Source organism: Magallana gigas, chromosome 8, assembly GCF_963853765.1.
Source record: "Magallana gigas chromosome 8, xbMagGiga1.1, whole genome shotgun sequence".
NCBI lineage: Eukaryota > Metazoa > Mollusca > Bivalvia > Ostreida > Ostreidae > Magallana > Magallana gigas.
Genome location: NC_088860.1, coordinates 46,531,182 through 46,554,476, shown reverse-complemented (window position 1 = coordinate 46,554,476; position 23,295 = coordinate 46,531,182). Strand labels below are relative to the sequence as shown.

At 33.0% G+C, this 23,295-nt stretch overlaps 1 protein-coding gene across 1 annotated transcript in view; it reads right to left on the bottom strand.

Annotated features, from left to right (window-relative positions):
- LOC105339282 (limbin) overlaps positions 1-23,295 on the bottom strand; it is a 502,381-nt gene that overhangs the window by 126,012 nt on the left and 353,074 nt on the right. The window lies entirely within an intron of this gene.

The following is a 23,295-nucleotide window of genomic DNA, read 5'->3' as shown; positions in this document are numbered from 1 at the left end:
GTCGCGAAAGTGCGTCCGCGGAATATGATATCGCACAACTTAGAAACAACAAAAACACGGTACCAATGGGAATCATTGGATACAGATTCTTAAAAATAATATTGTGCCAAATATTCTTTAGACATATACCGTTTATCTTTAATATCTAGTTATCGTTGCTTTAAAACTGCTATTGATAGCCTACAATCTTGTCGGTTAGTGTGTCATCAAGATTTGCTCAGCATTAGATAATAGAAATTATTTTTACTATTACATGTACATGTACCTATACTGTTTTGTACAAGTTCTGCATTCATGATGAAAATTGATAAAGACAGAGAGACAGACAGACACACAGACAGACGGACTGACAGATAGAAAAATCGGATATTACATGTAAATAGCGAGCGGGTGGCTGTCTATGGGGTACCCAATTTTTCTTACAGACCAATTGTACATATATCAAATAAGTGCACATTATTTTGATATTGATAATTTATGTCAAGAAAAAGCTGTTGCCGCTATCCATAACGTTTACAGCTTAACCTCTATCCTATCCATTATCCGGTGTAACATAAAGTTGCGAAATTTATAGCTTAAATTTCATTGAAGTTTTAAAACAAGATTGCATTACATTATGTTCTGTGAGAAATTTTGGAAAATGTCTGACCTCAAGCTCGATTTTGATTGATTGATCGATGCAGGAAGGGATAGCAAGAGATATATTCTATATTTTATTCTATATCTTTTATCCTGCATTCTGTATCCTATTCTATCCAGTGTAAAGGTACTGGATAGCGGCCCTGTATTCATTGCATATAGGATACTTGCAAAAATACCGGTTGTTAAATCTCGTCGTTTTTGGCATAATGTTAAAGTTTTGAAAACCTTACTCTTCTTAAAGTTTTCAAAATAGAAGGTTTCGTTTTGCATTGATTACTTCTACTTACTTGATTTTGGCCATTTTCAAGATTCTAAGGGCAAAACGTATCAAGTTAAAAATCATATCGATTGCAAGTCTAGTAATGTTGTTTATGGGGTGTTTTGTAAAAAGTGTAACAAAATTGTATATGTTGGGGAAACGGGGGTGGCTTTATATCAAAGACATGTTTTAAATTTGTCACTGGTCAGGAGGGAAACTAACGACCCTGTAGCAATGCATTTTTATAGCGAGCGCAGCTCGCCGGCGCGCAGCGCCGGCTAGCGAAGCGAGCTCTAAGAACCAGTGTGCGCGGGAAAAAGAACGAGCTAAACCTACAGTTCATCAAACAAAATTTTTTGTCTACGTCCCATAATGCTCTCTAATGTTTTCACCCGTGGTGCTATGCCAAAAATGGCCGACTTTTAACTCGTAATTTACGGTGACTTAAAGTTTGAAGACACGTTTTGAGTACCGCATATGCTTTGGCGAGTCTCGAAAGATTTGTTACATGCTTCCATACCTCCGTATTGAGTCGAGAAACGTAAACAAAGACGAACAAAGTCATAAATGACGTCACAATGCACTCGCGCTATATTTCCCGCGATAAATTTAGAGGTGGATCAAACATCTGTAATAAGTATAGTCTGCGATACCTGCCTCATTTTGACATATGATTTGTTTTTAGTCTTTTTTTAATATAGAGATTTTATATATATATATATATATATATATATATATATATATATATATATATATATATATATATATATATATATATATATATATATATATATATATATATATATATATATACACTAGCAAGAGCCATACTTTACTGTCATATCGATCCATTTTTAAACTAATTGTGCATGCATGTACAGTAGGCAGGTAAGTATATGAGTAGGGAGGAAATAAACAATAGGACATTTCGAACTAAATAAAAAGGAATAAAATGAAAAATTAACAGGTAAAAAAAATTATGTAGAATTTAAAAGTGGGAAATTACACACCTTCAAATAGGTACCGGGCTCTCTCTCTCTCTCTCTCTCTCTCTCTCTCTCTCTCTCTCTCTCTCTCTCTCTCTCTCTCTCTCTCGGTAGGGGGTTGCGCTGTATATATCATAACCATTAAAATTAGTACCATTGCATACTTATTGTAGAGCAATACTCTCTCAAAAATTCTTTGTCGTTCTTTGATACCTCAATAAAAGTTGACAATGATGCAAAGTACAGTATGTGTAATTCTTGCTGCGCTCGCCAGAACGGTAGCACCGTAAAACATATTACTGACGAACATACAGTTGAGGATTTTTCTGTAATAGGTATCGAAAAATTGTACAAAGATGAAACTTACAGAAAGTTCAGAGAAAATTTATGGATTAAAAAATCAAATACTTATATGCCTTTTGGTATCAATAAAAAGGAACATTATTGTCTTTAAACTACTTTATTACTAGTTTGTAGAAACACTTTCTATATTTTATGTCCCGTTATCTATACATTTTTCATATATTATTTGTTTATGTACTAATTTCGGCTATCAATGGGCTTTCTATAGACTCTGACCTATATTTCATATGTTTTTGGCGCAATATTGTTGTATGACGTCACTTGCCAGACTGTATTCATATTGTGATGTCAAAGTATATGTTCTACGTTGTGTTGCTATAGACAATAAACACCGACTGATGAAGACCGGTAACACGGTCGAAATATTTTGATACAGTGTTTTAAAGTTTTTTATTATATATGGTCGGAGGTCCTAAAATCAACAGGGTCCAAATTTCGACGGGGTTTATGTTTTGTTTACATCTCGCTCGTTTTCGCAGGAATAAGGAAAATTTTGTGTGCATATGATACTATGATAGACTATAAGCAATCAACTATGGTCTGTCCTAAGTTATTGCTTCCATCGCTTTTTGATGATTTTTAATAAAATTACACATACCTGTGAAAGAAATACAGCTGAAATTGTTAAAAGGGAATATATCCAAGATATATTCATTGAACAATTCAGGATTTTTCAGTGGATGTCAAAATCCAGTCGTTTCCTCTAATTTAGTACCTGATTCAGGTATATTGTTACTTTCATTTTTGGTACCAGATCCTTTTCCAACTAAGTTGTCTTCCAACACCCTATCTTGGACCCCCCCCCCCCCCCCCCATACACACACACACACAAACACGATGATGTTTCTTTAATTCACATATAAACAGTGAATCATCAAGGATTTTGCCCCCACATTTTTGGGACCCTGTGAAAAATCAAAGTGAAAATAAGAAAATGATCAGTGAAATTGAAGTTATAGGTATGCAACCTATACCCCCAACGGATTAGGATTTTCATAATTTTGGAAATTGACTTTTTTATGCTTGTCAAGAATTTTTATGTAAAATATGTCCTGCAATGATCGCTACCTTTATAACCCGCATGAATCATCAAAGAAAGCATTTTATTGTTTATATTAACATCTTTCTTTAACTAATTAATAAACTGATCATGAAAAGTTAGTAAAATTCACTAAATTACTGTTAATGTACAAAAGTACGTTAGCTAAAAGAAACTGTCAAATCGTCTCCTGTGAGACTTTGACTCTGGAATCGTCATGATTATTTCATGCAGTCCGGGATTATACTAAGGTCGCTGGCTGTAGGTTCAGACCAATTGATAAACAGGGCGTGTCAATTTCAGTCCTGTCACTTTCAACCGCTGTAGATTTCGGCCAATCGATAAATATGGCGTGTAGATTTCAGTCTGGCTGTTTCTATAGAGCTATTAATTAACTATAAGTTTCCGTAAGAAATAGAGGAGTTATGCTTGGTAGATGTAAATATAATGGTGTACATCTCTTTCATGTATACCTATATATGATCTTTGTTAGTTTTCTTGTAGTAATAGTAATTTTTTCTCAACAGTATGTACTTCTTTCCCTGATAAGCAAAATTCACAAGCCTTATTTGAAATGCAAGTATTTGAAATTTGAAAGGTCGTAAGTAATTTTTATACAACGTACCGTTGGTATTGGTGTTAGAATTAAAAGTAAATAAATATGTACTTTTCTTTGCAATTTCTACTCACCATTTATCACATTTATCATTTTTTTAACAAGCTAATGCAACTCTGTAAACTCTTTGTTTGCATCAATTATGAGTCATGAATAGTCGTAAGTGTCACAAACGATGTTTTTAGATATTATTTGCAGGTTTACAAAATGTTGTATGTGTCACTTACAACCTTTCATATCTTGGCACTTTAGATACGACCAAATAATTTTCTTTTGTTACCATGGTAATTCTTGGAATACATTGACGATTTTTTTAGGTCACATAAAAATAATTGTTTATTTCTATAATTTACAAAAAAGCTTAAAAAGTCGTATCTAACACTTACGACCTTTTAATTCTACAACGTCGATATATATGTTGCGCCCATGAGAAAAGGGTCCTTATGACGTTTTGTATAACACAGAGAAATAACGTCATAAAGAAATGACGTTACATAAAAGAAAAAAAAAATATCTCGTCTGATAGTACAAAACAACAGTGCGGTAATTTCGTTACTTTGTTTATGAACACGTGCACTAAAACGTGTTTAATAGCAGTGCCCCATACTGCGGTATCTTTTATAATAAATTAAATGAACATACTGATATATTTTTTTTTTATATTTTACTCATTTAGATAAGTCACGATCGAATGTAGATTCCGTGCTTGTTTGATATGAACAAAAGACAACTCTTGATCATCCGCATAAAAAAAAACTTGTACTGCATACTGCAGTATCGGAAAGAATAACACGATTAAAAAATTTACATTCCGTCGATTAACTTGCGGTACTGAATCTAATTTTGAATGTTTTGAATATAATATAATTTTAGAGTTACCGGTTAATGAGAAATCATTATAATCACGACCACGTTTTCGCTACCCATTACAACTTGTTGATCCGCCTGTCGGCATCTGTTTACTCGCGCGGCCGACTTTAACTTCATGTAGGTCTACCATTTTCATCTAAACAGGCTCTGAATCTCTGAAGATTAGGGTCCACAAATAAGTTTAAGAATCTGGGTGAAACCCATAGCCTTTTCATTACAAGATAAATATTTTAATCACTGTTTATAAAGGCATTTCGGAAAACAAGAAAGATAATCCACTTCTGTAGAAAATACCATGAGGCTCCGCACGGGGAAACTGATATTAAATAAGATGTTCAATTTATTTCATCTGTTCAATATTAATGAGTGTTCTTAAAATCTGAATTAAATAGACTAGTGAATGAATCAACAATAGGTTTTAGTCTGTAAGTTGATACTACTTGTAGATCCAGTCGTTTATCAATTGATATAATTTGATGTTATTTCAAATTGTAAGCTTTTTTTAAATTAGTAAGTCATTTTGTTGATTTTTTAAAATAGATAATAATAAATGAAATTTGAATTTGATAAGTACATAACGAAACTAAATTTTTGGTATGAATAATAAACTTTCACTTTAGCTTCATCTTTTTTTTTTGTACGGTAACTTACAGATTCAAGTTTAAAAATTTAAAAGAAATTATTCATGCCATTTCGTTAGGTTTTCTTTTTAACTCCGTCTATTATTCAGACTTTCTAGAGATTTTATAGATTATATATAGCCTACACTCTGAAAATTGTTTTAACTGAATGTTATAAAAAAAAAATGTTTACATGTAACTATAAAATGTGTTGCATACAGATTTAGGCGCAAAGGCGCAAGTGAACTTTACAATTGTTATTTATTTGTTGTGAATATAGATTTATACAATATAACCACCACCTTATTTTTGACCCCACTCTTTTTCTTCTGTGGTCGGTCAGTTATATATTTAGGTACAATAGCGGTTTTATTTAATAGGTGCTTATAAAGTGCGGATTATTTAGAATAAAAATTGAAATAAAATATTTTTTTTCAACTCTTCATTTGTTTGAGTACAACAAAATTGTAAAGAACAGATAGACATTGACCACGAACATTTAATCGGCTACTTTCTCTGAGTCATCAAAATGTGTTAAAAAAGCGTACATGTTTATTGTAGTATATAATAATAAAACATTAAAAACAATTTAAGGCCAAATTTACTTCTGAATTTACGTTTACAGAACCTATTTGTTCAGCGATTCAGTGATCTAATATTTCAATTACATGTACTTATGTTGGCTAGCGATGTACATGTACTGGTTTAGATTATCTAAAGCTATTGATTATAAGTCCGTGCAAAAAAATCAAACAATAATTAATAATTGATTAGATTATTTTTTCAAATTTAAATTAGTTGTCCAAACGTTTTGGGAGCCTGATTTCTTTCTATAATTATATATTTTTTGGAGGGGGAGAGGTATTGACCCATTTCTTCGGAAAAAGTTCCTAAATGACAAAGGGTATATGCATGTAAATTGTGCGTACAAGATCTATTGTAAATAGCTATAAGAATATAACCTGCTCAGTTTGTTTTATAATACACGTAGATGCATTTCGGCAGATAAGATACTAGTAATTTTAGATGACGCTCAAAAACACGAAAGAAGTTTTTAATTAAAAAAAGTTATTAGCTATTTATTTAAAAACTACGGGAAATTTGAGCTACATATATAGCGCTAAATTATTCATGTGTCTACAAATACCCCATGTTAACAAATGAGCTAACTCATTGTATAAACGTGTGTGTTTAATCATGTGTCGACAAATAACCCATATAACAAATGAGCCAACTCATTGTAGTAACATGTGTACAGCTATTGATATGAAAACGCTAACGTGTCAATCATGTGTAAATGTACAGAAAAATAAAAGAGCAAAATAAAGAAAGGAAAGATCTACTTTTGGCAAAGTTTTTTTTCTCATATAGCATGTGCTTAAGAGTCCAATGTGCATATATTATCACAATGCAAATTAAAAATGCCATGTTTATTGTACTTACTTATTGATAATGAATAATTTTAGAAAAATTATTTGAATTGTACGTGTAGTTATAAAAGTAGTTCGTTACAAGACTAAGATATGATTTATTCAGAAAACATGAATGTGCGTTAAAAAGACTTCACAGTTTTAGTGACAATTACATTTTCAATGTGTATGGATTGTGTAAAAAATATGCATTAATATAAATGCATTATTATTATTTAAAGTTATTAATAAGGAATCAAAAAAGAATTAAGTAATGATATCTTGAAAAGCAAATATATGATTAACAAATAAAACAATGGAGCTATATACGTAACATAAAAATGACGTTAATGAAATCATAACGTAACGTCGCAAGGTGAACAACGTTATAGGTAAAAAAGACCGTAACTTTAAAAGCCAAATAAAGATGTTTATAGTTATTGGATCTTCATGAAACTTCATAACTATAATCTTCTGACAAATATAGATATAAATCCATATATATATATATATATATATATATATATATATATATATATATATATATATATATATATATATATATATATATATATATATATATATATATATATATATATATGAAATCACATGTTTTAATGACTGATGCCACAACATATAGCCACCATAATCGTGCAAAAAGGGATGAACAGTCTACCACAAAAGCATCGTTTTTTCTTTTAGTCATTTTTTAAGTTAATGAATAACTAGCATGATGTCAAAAATGAAAGAAGGTAGAATTTCAGGTATAAATGTAAAAAATAATTTCTAGATATCTTTAATCATGAAAACTGTGCTTAAACAACAAAAGATTAGCTGAAAGTATCTCCAAAAACAATCATCAAATATTATTATAGCACTGAATAATTTATTTTTGACGTCGTCGTGTCAATAACTGCCGTCAGGTGAGCACATAAATTGAATAACGCTCACCTCCCTTAATGTATACTTTTAAAGGTAACAATTTCTGAGTCTTTTCCCAATGTATTTTAAGATTTATCACTTGGCCTACCTAAACTAGTAATTACAACACACCTTACGTCGCTAACTAATTATAAGAATGAAAACATTTAGATTTATGTCGTGAGTGTTTAATTTAAAAAAAAAACAACTCTGAAGATGGCATAAATCATAATTAAAAATTAAACAAAATTAATAACACATGTCGGCTGCATTACATCGTAGTGTTACGTCGTATTGTCTACGCACTTTTTTTTCTCCCGAATACGCCCCCGAATAACCCCCCCCCCCCCTTTACAGTTCTCAAGTAAAGATTTTTTAAGACCACTTTTACATATATCTGACATGTGCATATACTGTACATAAGGATTTTGATTCTTAGTAATTTATCCGGAAAATACAAGCGATTGAACTTACTCATTATATCTATCTATCTATCTATCTATCTATCTATATATCTATCTATCTATCTATCTATCTATCTATCTATCTATCTGTATATACTTACACCTAGCGTAATTGATTGATTGATTGAGAGAGAGAGAGAGAGAGAGAGAGAGAGAGAGAGAGGAAAGAGAGAGATTTATTAATACCTTTTCCTGTCTGAAACACGTAACTTATGTTCAACGGGTAACTTCTTAGAACTGCAACATCGTATCCCACTAACTTCACAACCTCACTCGGCTCTCAACGAGGCTTTTATATATCCTCGTTAAAGCTTGATAAACAAATATATTTTTAGAGAAGAATTTTTTAATGTTTTCTTTGTAATGAATTTTAACATTTCCTCGAAACAAGGCGTGTTTTATTTTTCCCCCTATTGCGATACTAAAATAATTTGAAATTTGTGTATATTTATTAGTATTGATGTATTTATGGAAAATCAATGAATGACAACATCTATCAGACATTCCCCTAACAATTTTTGTTTTCATAATCATAAATGACATGCTCGCCTTTTTCCTTTTGCATTAACAGGGTCCAAACATTGCACGCAGACAGGACAAGTATTTAAAAAAACGGACGCTGTTTATAATACTAGGACAAAAAAATAATACAGCAATTTATATCAATGTACATGTACATGTGTCTTTTAGATACATAACATAAATTTCTTCAAAAAATAAAAGATACCACAGTCTGTGTCATCTGTTTCATTTGGGGTATTTTACTGAAAAGGGACATCATTGGTAATCTAACAACAAAACTTTATGATAAACGTGATTACTGAGTACTTCCATTTTACTATAGTCAACTTTTCTTACTTATGTAGTAATATACCTTCATCACCTGCATATGGAGTTTTTCTCTCTCAGTTGATTTGATACGAAAGGGCATGCATGCTCTACATATGAACAGTTTCTATGCCGAGGCAAGCTACTGACAAACAAGTTGATAAAACAGGACTATCAACAATCTCGATTGAGGTCATTATTGCGTGGACCCTGAGGTCCACGCAGAAAATATATAAGCGAGGTTAAGGAATGAGAGTACCAATGCACCGGATGTTGACATCAGAGAAGTTACTATAGTCAACTTTTCTTACTTATGTAGTAATATACCTTCATCACCTGCATATGGAGTTTTTCTCTCTCAGTTGATTTGATACGAAAGGGCATGCATGCTCTACATATGAACAGTTTCTATGCCGAGGCAAGCTACTGACAAACAAGTTGATAAAACAGGACTATCAACAATCTCGATTGAGGTCATTATTGCGTGGACCCTGAGGTCCACGCAGAAAATATATAAGCGAGGTTAAGGAATGAGAGTACCAATGCACCGGATGTTGACATCAGAGAAGTGTTAATACAAGATTGAGCCGCGCAGAAAAAGGTATGGCTAAGGTGATTGGCTGAATTAATTGCTGAAATAATGATTATTTCAAAGTAAATTTATCAGTGTTTAAAATGAATGATGGATTGAAGAAGTACTGCAAAAAGTGAAGAAATAAGAGGGGTTGAAATAGGGGGTGGGTGTCAATTTTGGGACTTGGATTTATTTGCTGCGGATCGCTGTAAGTTGTAAACAAGCTCAATTTTGACCTATAAACGCCACGGGACCCTATGTATTTCTATTGATTTTGTGTTAGTGCTCGGAATGAACTTTCAAATGTGACCAAGGATATGTCTGTAAGTATAATAGCAAACTAGCCAGGTGGGTTTAGGTTAACATTGAGCCCTATGGGAAATGAATTGGTACTCTTTTCCCTTTAAACCAGATGCTATGGGGAAAATTTAGCCTGCGCATGAGCTAGCCTGGTTCCTGTGCGCAATGGGTAGGTCAGGGAACCAGGCTAGCACACGTTTATCTGAATCGGGATCGGGATTCCGTGCCTTATGCACACATAAGTTCAAAGGCGCTATAATTGTAAAGTTGTCGGTAAACAGTACAGAACAAAGTATTCTTTTAAAGAAATGATTGGCATGTGATATGAACTACCAGTATTATGAAATAAGTTTATGTTATGCCGAAACTACAACATGCATCAAATAGCATAATTTGCAATGTTTTGTTGTTTTCCGAAAACACATGTAACTTAACTTTACTTTTATACTAGGCAAGGCTAGAGAACTTCCCCATTAAATTTTTTAAAGCATTTAAGTATGATTGAATAATTATGTCACTGTATAAAAGTTTAAATCTCAAGAAAAATGCATCAAAATATGAAAATTTAATTTACACAAAGCTGTCACTGCATAACGTTATTTAACAAAGTAGTGCGAATCGTAATGTGTGCGCAGATAGTAGAATTCACCAAATGCCTGATACTATACATGCAAACTTCATTCATAGATAGATCATAATTATTTTAGAAGTAAGAACCCTTTAAATTATGAGATAAAAAGTCAGGGCTATACATACATGTATACGTAATACAACGTACAAATTTAGTGGTTAAAAGCAGAGGGATAGAGTCGGTGAAATCTCTGATAATCTCAAGGCTTTCACGTTTTGGTTGGAAACACATGCAAATGGTCCACGTATTGTAGTCCTTTTTTAAAGGACAGCAACTTGTTTCGTAAATTTTCTGGTCGATACAAAGACCTTGTTAGCAAATTCAATCTGGCGCCGGGTCGAATCTGACTGACTTTTGTTATACTCATTGTTAGACCATAATTAATTATCTAATTATCTACGGACTTTTCCGTTTTTCCTCCCGATTACGACAAAGAGCACACGGTGTGTGACCGGTTAGCAGAAGATGCTCACTCCTCCATGGTACCTAATCCAAAATTTGAATCGATCCCGTTTGAGAAAAGTGATCCCGGTCAGCATTATTTTAAAATTGAAATTTTACAAAAATATAGCAATTCAGTATAAGTAATTGGTACAATGTTTAAATTATAATATCAGTATATGACCAAACCATTTTACAGCTAAAAACATGAAATTTTTGCGAAATTGTGATACATTCTAACGTTAAATGATTCGTTCGGGATAGATTCAAATTAAAGATTTTCCAATTTTTCTTTAATTTCACTATTTCATTTCAATTTTCTGTTAACATTTGACTGTTTAGCAATTGTTTAATGCTAGTGACAGTTAATTTGTAGTTTTTATCTATAGGTTTAAAAATATCTACAATTCTTGTTTTTCATTTTCATAAATATTTTTTACCAAAATATTATAACAATTATTTGGCTGTCTTTGACATGTATTATATATATGTAATAAATAATTGTATTGTGCATTAATTAATACCAAAGAGGTATGGCGCCTTTTCCCATTATTTTACCTACACCTGTGTTTGGACGGAAAGTACCTGTTACTTAAAATAGCTTCAGGTACCTAGCTGTCGCAATCTGATTTTCGAAACCTGGATACACTGTACTGATTTTATAATGGTGTCTGTAAGAACTGATTTGTCATAAATTCGGGAAACTCTGTGTATAGCAGTAGTTGATATTCTGATAAGTTCAAGAAAAATGCAATGGATCTAAGTGTAAATAAGAGTACATGTATTGTGTTAATGAAGAGATCTATATCTGTATATACATGTATATTGGATGTGCTCATACTCAGACTGAATTAAACAAGACAAAAACCCCCAGAAGAATAGATACATGTAACTTAACCTCTCTATTCTGTTCATGTTTTAATTTAAGTGAAAAAAAAATACTTCTTGGTAGATTCGATCCAGCGACCACAAAATCAAAAAGACCAATGCCTCCGCGTTACCACTATGCCACGCATCTAACATTTTAAGATCAGACGACACGTTCCTCGAGAATCTTTTTTGTACCTCCTCGTAATAAAGAGTTCCAATAAAAAATATTAATTTTATAATTATTTTAAAATGATTTAAATTTTATTGGTCGTGATTATATGCCTAGATGGCCGAGTGGTTAGAACCTTGGCCGCTCACTGCCAGAGGCGTATAGATTCTATAGGTCGTGAGTTCAAAGCCCCGCCCCGGCCGAGATAGAGTTCCAATATAGTGAATTTTGCTGTGCTGTATATGTATTTATTTTTATATCAGCAATTCAAGTGTATTTTCAAGAAGATTATAAAGGAAATTGCATAGTCTAGTATTTTGCAGAAATGCCTGGTAAGGTACCCTAATTTTTTGCAAGAAAGCTTGTCAAAATAGTAGTAAACCATTAACAAATTCCTGGAAAAGTTATATAAAATTGAGGAACGTGTCGTCTGACCTTAAGTAGATGCAATTTCAATATATATGGCTATATAAATGATTGTATTAGAAAAGACACTAATTGAAATATTTGTCTAATTTTCAGTACGAAGACCACGTTAAACCAAAATTAATTCAATGTAAACGTGTACTACAATACCTGTAGAACATAATTTTAATCGGATGTCTTTGGTTTAGAGTGGTTCAAATAGTCAAATATCCAATTTTTATCGTATACTAACTACTCTCCTATATATCCCTAACAAAACCTGAATATTTTAATGATGTCATGTAAGATAATTAAGACTCTTAGAGCATGGTGATTGTGTATTTTGCGTTTCTTTGAATATATTAAAACTAAATATTGTATAATATTGAAAATGTCTGATGTTGGCAAAAGGCTATATTTGAGGCCAAATCGTGTATTAAGTGCGCTATACCTCTTTTTAGCTCTCAGATATCTTGTTCGCAGCTAAAACGATGTTTCATGATTTTATTAAAAAATACAAATAATTCATATAAAATATTTGGAAGCCGATATCGGTATCATTTTTGTCTAATCGTTTTGCAGAAATGATTTGTTATCGATCCATCAAATAATGCATTGGTGTGTCGAGTCAACTTAAAAAAAAAAGAAACAAGTGTGTAAATGAAGTAATTTCAGTTATTATTTAAAGGTACAAATGCATTGCTTGCAATAATGACTGCGTTTATCATTGACAAAAAATAAATTTAAATTTAGCAGATAAGAAATGGTTCCAACGGCTTAATAAAGGAAATTCAACATGAATGTAAAAGTTTAGAATTTAACATTAAACGTTTTTTTTTTTCACCAGGCTTATTCTTTTCAATACTTCATTCAAATTATCCTAATATTTGAATTTTTAAACACAAAGAGCTACTTTTAATTTTAGGGGTACACGAGTTATGTAGAAGCAAAGTCAATGCTGACATGTACATAACAAGAGGCCCAGGGGCCACATCGCTCACCTGAGCGACAACTGCCTTAATTCTTTGAGGAGTAAGCATCTCCTGCCGACCGGTCTCACCCGCCATGTGCCCATTGTCAAGGTCTTGAAAAACAGAAGAAACCGAGTCAGTCCGGTGTTTAAATAATGGTCTTACAAGTATGAAAAACGTCGGTCAGTATGTTTCTTAATGGAATATTGTACTTGCTGACATAGTCATTGTGTCGACCATTGAACCTGCGTAAAGATGATTTTAGTCGAGGTTCTTGATATTCCTGTTCCAACAACTTGTTTGTTAGTAGCTTGCCTCGTTTAAGAAATGTTCGTATGTAGAGCATGCACTTGCATAACGAATAGGCTGGGAGACAGAAACCCCATAAGCAGGTGATGATGGTATAATGCTACATAAGTAAGGGAAAATGACAATGGAAAAATTAAAATCATCACGTTTATCATACAGTTTTGTTGTTAGGTTACCATTAACGTCTTTTTCTATTTAGGTATCCAAATATAAAACAGATGTCTCAGAATCTATGGTATCTTTCATTTCAAACTCACTGGGGTGTAATGAGTTAACATAAGAATTAAAGTAACCGTTCTTTCTTGAGAAATCAATATGTCTAAATGTCGAGTTGAAGGCCACAGCAAGTGTTTTATTATTTTCTTTCACAAGCTTTTGAATAAATTCTGCTTATAAAAATAAGTCAGCCAATTTTTGTCCATGGGAATTATTTCTGATTGTTGGAAGACCAAGTCTCCAAAAACTATATAAATATTGAAAACTAGCAATAAATAACACATTCCATTATTAATTTTATAGAAATGCTATGTGCAATGATAAAGGTTTGTTCACACTCATTTAATATAGCTAAATAAAGCATGAATCAAGGACAGTGTTGAAAAAAAACCCGTTGTTTTGAACTTTACTAAGTAAGTATTAAGGAAACATTTTGGTATATAACTAAGTTTCGAAAATCAAATTAACGTATGGCTCGGTGATTAGCCAAGTTGTTACTTTTTTAAAGTACTTTAACCTGAACTTCTCATAAAAGGAATTACAAGCCATATTTATCGTGCCTTGCTGCATCCTCTACAACCCTATATATATATAAGTCGCAGACCTCTCAACAGTTCAAATTATTTCGCTGTACAGTTCTCACCTTTATTGAGGAATATCTTACAATGTTCTGTTACTCTGTTGTGACTAAATTCAGTGGTGTCGGAAGCAAATTGAAAGTGGGGGGGGGGGGGTGGGGGGTTAGACTAACCCTCAGAAATATTGACAAGGAAAAAAACCTAATTCCCAAAATCATGAAATTCATAATCCGTGGGGGGAGGGGGGGGGGGGGCTAGTATACCTATGCCTCCAGCTTCTCAATATTTCAATCATTTTCAAGGTAAATTTATGAACAAGGAACAATTATGTCTGCTGTGAGAAAAAAGGGGGGCCTCTATGATGCTATGTGCTAAATGGTTAGGTCTAACTTTGCAAAAAAGTGCTGGGCTAAGCCCCCCTAGCCCCCCCCCCTCCCCTCTACCGGTTCAGACGCCTATGAAATTATCAAATTGTACGCCTTTATTCCAAGAAAACGAGAATCAAAGTACTGAAAGTACTCGAAAGCTGTTAAGATTACATATGGGGGCACTATGGTGTTCCAATAAAAGTTTCACCATTAAAGTTTAAGCGTGAAGAAGTGGTTTACCCGATGGGATACATATCGACTTTCTACTGAAATACTACCAACATTCTTGAACATACCTTTTTTATTTATTTGTAATGTAAATGTTCTTAAAATTGATATAATGAATTCAGAGTAAATTTGTTATGTTCGCTCAAGTAAAAGCTGAATAAAAGCGAATTTAAACAATAAACACGTTTTAAAAAACGATACATGGTAATCCAATGTTAATCGAGCCTCTGAGTTCCGATACAACAACTTGATTACGTGCGGAAGCTCTAGCACGGACAGTCCGATGCAATACTGTTCACAAAATTGATACTTTAGTGTAGAAATCCCGCACAGTTAGACCGAAGTCACACACTCCACTATTATGCAGGGTTCCATCACATTTCGCAAAACACATCACACTTTTTACTAACATGTGGTGTTACAGCACAATTAGCCCAACCGTACTCTTTCTGTTCTTAAACTAATCCCCTATCATTTTTTGGACTGGCATTGGTTTTTTTCGATAACAAAAATATGCCACGTAATGACACGTCAGAAAATTATATATTCACATCAACATAAAGCTGTTAAGAAGTTAAAAAATCTCTTGCATGGCAATTATTTGATTTGCCGAGAGATTAGCTTAACAAGATTTCTGATACATATACTAGGCTCAATAGAGTAAACATTTTTGCCTCATAATAGCGCCTTGATTTTTTTTACACAAACTAATACGTACGTTATCTAATTATATTGCACACATCATACTTGCCAAGGTATCATAGCAGCTGGTAAATTTTAAATCTAATTAAATTTTTAATCTAGTTAAATTTAGAAATACCTTTAATGTAACAAAAGCTCAGAAAAAAATCACATTTGTTTGTGTAATACAAGTCAATATCCTTTCTTCATATACCCATGTGTTTTGTTTATAAATTTATCTCTCATGTCTACTTATTGTTACGATGTGCATATATATGTATTTTAAAAACAAGTGCTTGAACTGAAATTGTATGAAGTAGAACAGAAGCTTAGAAAAAAAATACTATTTTGTGTCAGACAAGTCAATATCATCACTTTCTTGGAATACCAATGCCGTTTTATGTTTTATCTCTATACAATAATTTGAAAGAATAACAAATTAAAAATCAACTTTCTAATGTCTGCAATAGTTACGATGTGCATATATGATTTAGATAAAAACAAGTGTTTGAACTAAAATTGTGTCGAGTATAGAATAAACGTGGAATTAATCAAATCATCTTTCAAGTCGGTTTACATAAAAAAATATAGGGATTCCAAGAATCCCCCACAAGTAAAAAAAGTTATGCTTAAAAGAAAAAAGTTTACTATAAAATTATAGTATATGCATGATCGGGTATGCATATTTTCATCACAAATTCAACAAGAGGCCCAGGGGCCACATTGCTCACCTGAGCAACAATTACCTTAATTCTGATCAAATTAGCATTACAGTATCAAAATATCTTGACAACTAAGTACAGTAGATCTTGCTAAAAAAAAAAATAGAAAATCTGCCAATTTTTATCCACCTCTTTTTTTTCGTAAATACCAAGCCCCTTTTGTTGTTGTACCTGTTGTACCTGTAAGAAGATTTTTCTCTATTCCTTCCCCCCCCCTCCCATTTCCATTTCTCTAGGGATTTCATGGTTTCATCAAACCTAAATCTGCATAACCTGTGCTTTCACACTAAGTACTGAGTTTTGGACCGAAAATTTTCCCAGATTATTTTAAAAGATTTTCTCTATATATTCCTATGTCAAAATTCATCCCCCATTGTGGCCTCACCCTACCCCTGGACTATTATTTAAACAAACTTGAATCTATACGATCTGGGGATGCTTCCACTCAGATTTGGGCTTTCCTGGCCTAATAGTTTTGAGAAGAAGATTTTTTAAAGATTTTCTCTATATATAAAAATTTATCCCCCATTGTGGCCCCGCCCTACCCCGAGGGACCATGATTTGAACAAACTTAAATCTACATTATCTGAGGATGGTTACACGCCAATTTGAGCTTTCTTGGCCAAAATGTTTATAAAAGAATTTTTTTAAAGATTTTCTCTACATATTCCTGTCTAAAAATTTATCCCCAAATTGTGGCCCCACCCACCCCCCGGGGCCATGATTTGAACAAACTTGAATCTACACTATCTGAGGATGCTTCCACTCAAATTTGTGCTTTCCTGGCATAATAATTTTTGAGAAGAAGATATTTAAAGATTTTCTCTATATATTCCTATATAAAACTTGATCCCCAAATTGCGGCCCCAACCTAACCCCGGGGACCATGATTTGAACAAACTTGAATATACACTATCTGAGGATGCTTCCACTCAAATTTGAGCTTTTCTGGCCTAATAGTTTTTGAGAACAAGATATTTAAAGATTTTCTCCTGATATTCCTATGTAAAACTTGATCCCCCTCTTGTGGCCCCTCCCTACCCCCGGAGAACATGATTTGAACAAACTTGAATCTACACTACCCGAGGATGCCTCCACACAAGTTTAAGCTTTTCAGGCCGAATAATTTTGAGAAGAAGATTTTTGAAAAATACCAACAAATTTTCTTAATTATCTCCTCTTTAAAGAGGGCGTGGCCCTTCATTTGAACAAACTTAAATCCCCTTCACCTAGTGATGCTTTGTGATAAATTTGGTTGAATTCTGAAAAGTTTACAACAACGACGACGAGAACGACAGACAACAGACAAATTGTGATCTGAAAAGCTCACTTGAGCCTTTGGCTCAGGTGAGCTAAAAATGGAATCTTAAATAACATTGAGAAAGAAATATTCCGCATTGGTTTAATTTTCAAAACAAGGGAGATGCATTTATTGTTCTACTAAGTATATCTTTGTTCAAAATATAAAGAGCGGGAAAAAATTTTCAAATAAAGATGTGGAACAACTAGGTAATTGTACTTACTATAGATTGAGAAAATAAACATGTTAAGCATAAACTTGTTCAGAAAAAAAATAAGCTAATTTTTCCAAGTTTCAATTTTGAATTGTATCTATTAATTGTTTTTAACTTGTTTATTAAAATTACATATGCACATTCATAAAAATGGTTTGAATTAAGTTCTTACAATTCACGAGGTTCTTGCATTATAACAAAAGTTACAATTAAATTCTTTGTTTCAAATGATTATTTTGAAAATAAATTATTTTAGTTTTAAAAAAAAGAACCTACGTAATTTGTTTGGTCTTTTTTCAGCAAAGTAAAATTGATATTATTTGTTCCCACATTTTTTTTTCCGGTTGGATTCATTATGGAAAGCTGAAGAATAAGGAAATATAGAGCCGTAACAAGACTATACTGTTACCGGGAAGAATAAAAAAACCTATATAGACTTTTTAGATATAAAAATACCTAGTGGTACCACCTTCAATCATAAATTAAAAAAAACCTGTATAAAATGAAAAACAATATCACTTTTATATCCAAAATAAAAAAATATAATTCCCTGTTTTTGTAGTTTAGTGTTATCAAATATGGTAATAAACTATACAATATTACAACATATAAAAAAACAATAGTGACAAAAAAGAGAGTCTTGTGTCAATATCGCTCTTTGTCAAGAAAAACAAAAGAGAATAGAATCGATCGTGTATTTGCTGGACATAACAGAATGAGCCGAGGCTGTAGATTAGAGCCAGTGCACACTTGTACATACTTGACTTTACGACAAGCAGTCACTTTTTTATACAGTACCGATCAGAACCAACCTAACAGAAAGTAAACCCCAACTAAACCCTGGGTTTACTTTCTGGGTTTACTAGAGTGGACACAGAGTAAACCCCAAGTAAACACAGAGTGGACACAGAGAGTAAACCCCGATCAGAAGGATACCCTAAAAGCACACGCTACATGTGTATTCAGAATATACAAGGGGCAGGAATTACAGGCAGTAGGATGATAATGTAAAATACAGGTTTGCTTGACACTTCAGTGCGTATAGTTGACTCCAAAAGCAATTCTCGAGTAAACCCAAAGTAAACCCCAAGTAAACCCAAAGTAAACCCCGAGTGGACCCAAATTTTCAAAACGTAAACCCAGAAAGTAAACCCGGGGTTTAGTTGGGGTTTACTCTGGTGTTAGGTTGGGTCTGATCGGTACTGTATTTATATCATCCAGTGTCTTTGTCTGTGATAACACTACGTACCGATTTTATACTATATAACCCATAATACAAATGACGCCAAATTGAGGCGCCGGCAGGGTTTGCTTATTTTAGTTAAAGATTTAATTGTACGATGGCTTAAAATTATATAAATATAAGTAATAAGGAATCATTCTTTGAATATTATGAGGTGATAATTTCGGTCGGGCGTGATCAAATCTATCATAAAGCCCTTCGGGCTTTATTGGATTTGATCACGCCCCGACCAAAATTATCACCTCATAATACGCAAAGAATGATTCCTTATTCCTTATAAAAATTCAGTATAATTATGTAAATATTGAAAATAAATCTACTAGACCCAAGAAAGATAACTGAGAGTTAAAAATCCTCTTCGCTTGTATTTTTATTGAAATCATTAGGGTTGCAAGATTCAACGATTTGGTGGCAGCGGTGGGATCAACACTAGCTATAGTAGTTTTAATTTTTTGTAACTGTTTTTGCATTTATTGAGCATGGATCTGGAGGACATAAATGTCACAACTGCTGCCTACAAATTTAAGAACGCACTAATTCTACCCCTGCTGGTACGAACATCCCTAACAGCCAAATTACTCCTTACTCCTGATTCAGGTATTGTTACTGCGGAATTCTTGGAAGACGATGAAGCTGGTAAAAATGCTGAGAATTAAAAGAAATCAGTAAGATTAGGATCCAAAACAGTCAACGATATTTTCCGGGCAGCAGTTGAAAATACATGCATAACATTAAGAAGGAAAACACGTTCTCCGATTGGAAGAGAGCCACGGCTTCCTGATATATTTAAAACGCAGGCGGTGTTGATCCATCGACGAGCCGAAAAAATGCTCCAAATATTAAACCTACAACAAACGACGGAACAACATTATGGCTTGATTACAAATCTCATTTTCAAAGTATGTGCAAAATTGGGTAAATGGGATGAAACAGAAAAAGGTTTGTGGGATGAAACAGAAAAAGGTTTGTACCTTTCTGTATCTTTGAGAGGCAGTGCTCGAGGAGTCCTGGGAAATCTGTCTAACGGAAGAGAAATGAATTTAAAAGAAATGGTATCTGCTCTAAGTGACAGATTTGCTTCGCCAGATCAGATGGATTTGTATCGTACTCAGCTAAGAGAACGAAAGCAGAGAGCATCAGAATCTCTGCCGGAGCTAGGACACCATATTTGGCGTCTCTTGGACTTGGACTACCCAACGGTACCGGCAGATGTCAAAATTACGTTAAGGATGACATTTACTCAGAATGATAAAAAATTCCACTGATGATAATGAAACCCCATCTATTGTATGTTATAGACCTTTGATTGTAGTGTTATTTTTCACTTTCAAAAAAGTAGGTCAATGACCTACTTTTTGAGTAAATGGCCATTGAATATTTTTTGAAAAATCAAGAAAAATCCCATAAAATTTTACACTACAATTGAGATTTTCTTAATTGTAAATATATTTCAAATAATAAAGCACTTTAAAAAGTGTAATACATTTTATGAATGGCAGTGGCACTAAATAGGTACAAAACATTAAGATTTCAGCTACAATTTGAAAAAATATTCCAGTCCGAATTTCCTCTATCAGTTTTCAAATTCCTACCCATTTTTGATCTAAGTTTACAAAAAATTGAATGATGACAATACAAAAACACTTATAGCATTGAACTACTTATATTGACCTTATTCTGTTGGCATAAAATTTATATGAGGTCAATGATCAAAATTTTGAGATATGGTGTCTTTTATCGTTTTTAAGCATTTTTTAATATTTTCGCAATTCGTGCCATACAATTATCTTAATGAATAAGTGAGGTAAAACCAGCAGAAAATATGAAAAATTATATAGACTAAAATATAAAATCTTAACTTTCAATATTAGAGTACTGCCAAAAATGTTTTAGAGGAAAACAAAATCTGCAAAATTTAGTCCGAATTTCCTCTGTTTGACTAAAAGTCTATTTTTGTTTGAGCCTAATTACGTAGTAAAGTAAAAATATCAAATGTTTTGTCAATAATAATTCATTCTATTAATACTTTTTTTGTTTAGAACAAATTTTACTCATTACAGTGAACTTTATAACAATCCGAATTTGAGAACCCAAACCCTGAGTAAACAACACCCTTAAGTAAAGATCACTTCATAAATGTTCCTTGTCTTATCCGACATGCGGTTAAGGATTAAGCAGGCCAGACCGAAAAATCTTAATGAAGCAGTAAGACACGCCATTGAGCTAGAATCATTCAGAGACTAGGAGTCGTGAATCCTTCAATAAGAGCAATGGGACAAGAAAATCTTCAGAAATCTATGGAGCTTAATATGAAGGAGTTGAAGGAGGTAAAGGAAAAAATATGAGAAGGGACTTTTATATGTTGATTGAAAAAAAAAATCTGCTACGTGCCAAAACTGCGGAAATTAAGGTCACATTAAGAAAGAGTGTAAACAAAGCTTTTGTTGACATTTTGAATGTCGAAGTAAAATTCCCAGTTTTAGACCAAAACTAAATATGTTAAACGCTGAGAACTGTTTAATTATTCTTAAAATGAATATGAACATAGACAAATTAGCTTGAAAACTATTTTTACTGGTATACTGAACCTATGTAAACAAAAGGCAGGGCACGTGCCTTGTTTACATGACGAAAAAAAATGAGCCCTTTTCTTTACTTATTACTTCGACTGACCCTCAAATTGCATTTCATCATTAGAAATGCATTTCTGAAGCATTGTAAATAATAAAAACAACTAGACTCTTGTTGCTATAGCAACAAAAAGGTCTTCCGTTCCTCATGTATTAATCTGGACAAAACATCCATTTATCTTGTAAACAGAAAAATGGATATAATATAGATTGTACAGGAATTCCCAAAAAATAAACAAAACAAAAAGACAAAATGTCAATTTTGAGTACTTTTGTGACGACCGGAAGTTGGGCCGGATCATACAGAACAAAGTAAACATATCTTCATACATTGTTTTATCTTTCCTCAAAGTTTGTACGTTCAAGTTTTTGTTAATTTGTTGTTAATATCTCGTTGAGAAAAGGTTTTTGTCTCGGGACCGGAAACGAACAAATGGAAGTGATTAAAGAAATTGAAAGTACATATTTTAGTACATTTACCTACGATACGTTACTGTTCATCACATTGAGTAAAATGTTTAAAAAAATCTAAAGTTAAAAATAAAAACTTCTGTTGCTTGAACGCTTCGTAGTGAGAACCGGAAGTGACGTACGACTAAATGAAACCTCTTGAACACATGTTCAATCAAATGTCCATTATCCATACAAGTTTTTTGTCTTGATCTCTCACAGTTTCTGAGCTCTTGTGGGTACTTTGTATTTTAAAAAAGAAGGCTACCTGAGATATTTGAGGGTTCTCACCGGAAGTAGATTTTTTTTTTACCATCTGTAGATGACTTTTGTATTTTTATAGCTAAAATGTTATCCTATGCTAAATAACTAACAGATTTTAAAAAAATCAAAATTGGGTGTTCTTCCTGTGTCGACCGGAAGTTACGCCGGATAAAAAAAATAGCGTTAACACATGTACAAACATAAGTCTTTCATCCCACAAAGTTTGGTTGTTCAAGTCGTCACCGTTTTAGGGATCTCGTCGAAATAAGGATTTTAGTCTCGGGACAGGAAACGGACAAACGGAAGTGCTCAATAAAAATTTACTTTATTATTTCTTGTTTACATGCCTATTGGGGCCCAACCCTACCCGGGGGTCATGATTTTCACAACTTTACATTTACCTTAGCTACGGATGCTTCTATCTAAGTTTCAGCTTTCCTGACTGATTAGTTTTTGAGAAGATTTTTAAAGATTTACTCTATATATTCCTAGGTAAAACTTCCACCCCCCAACCCACCCACCCACCCATTGTGGCCCCATTCGATCCCCAGGGATCATGATTTTCGCAACTTAGAATCTACATTACCTGGGGATGTTTTCATACAATATGCAGATTTCCTGGCTGATTGGTTTTTGAGAAGATTATTAAAGACTTACCCTAAATATTCCTGTGTAAAATTTCGACCCCCATCTCATTGTGGCCCAACCCTACTC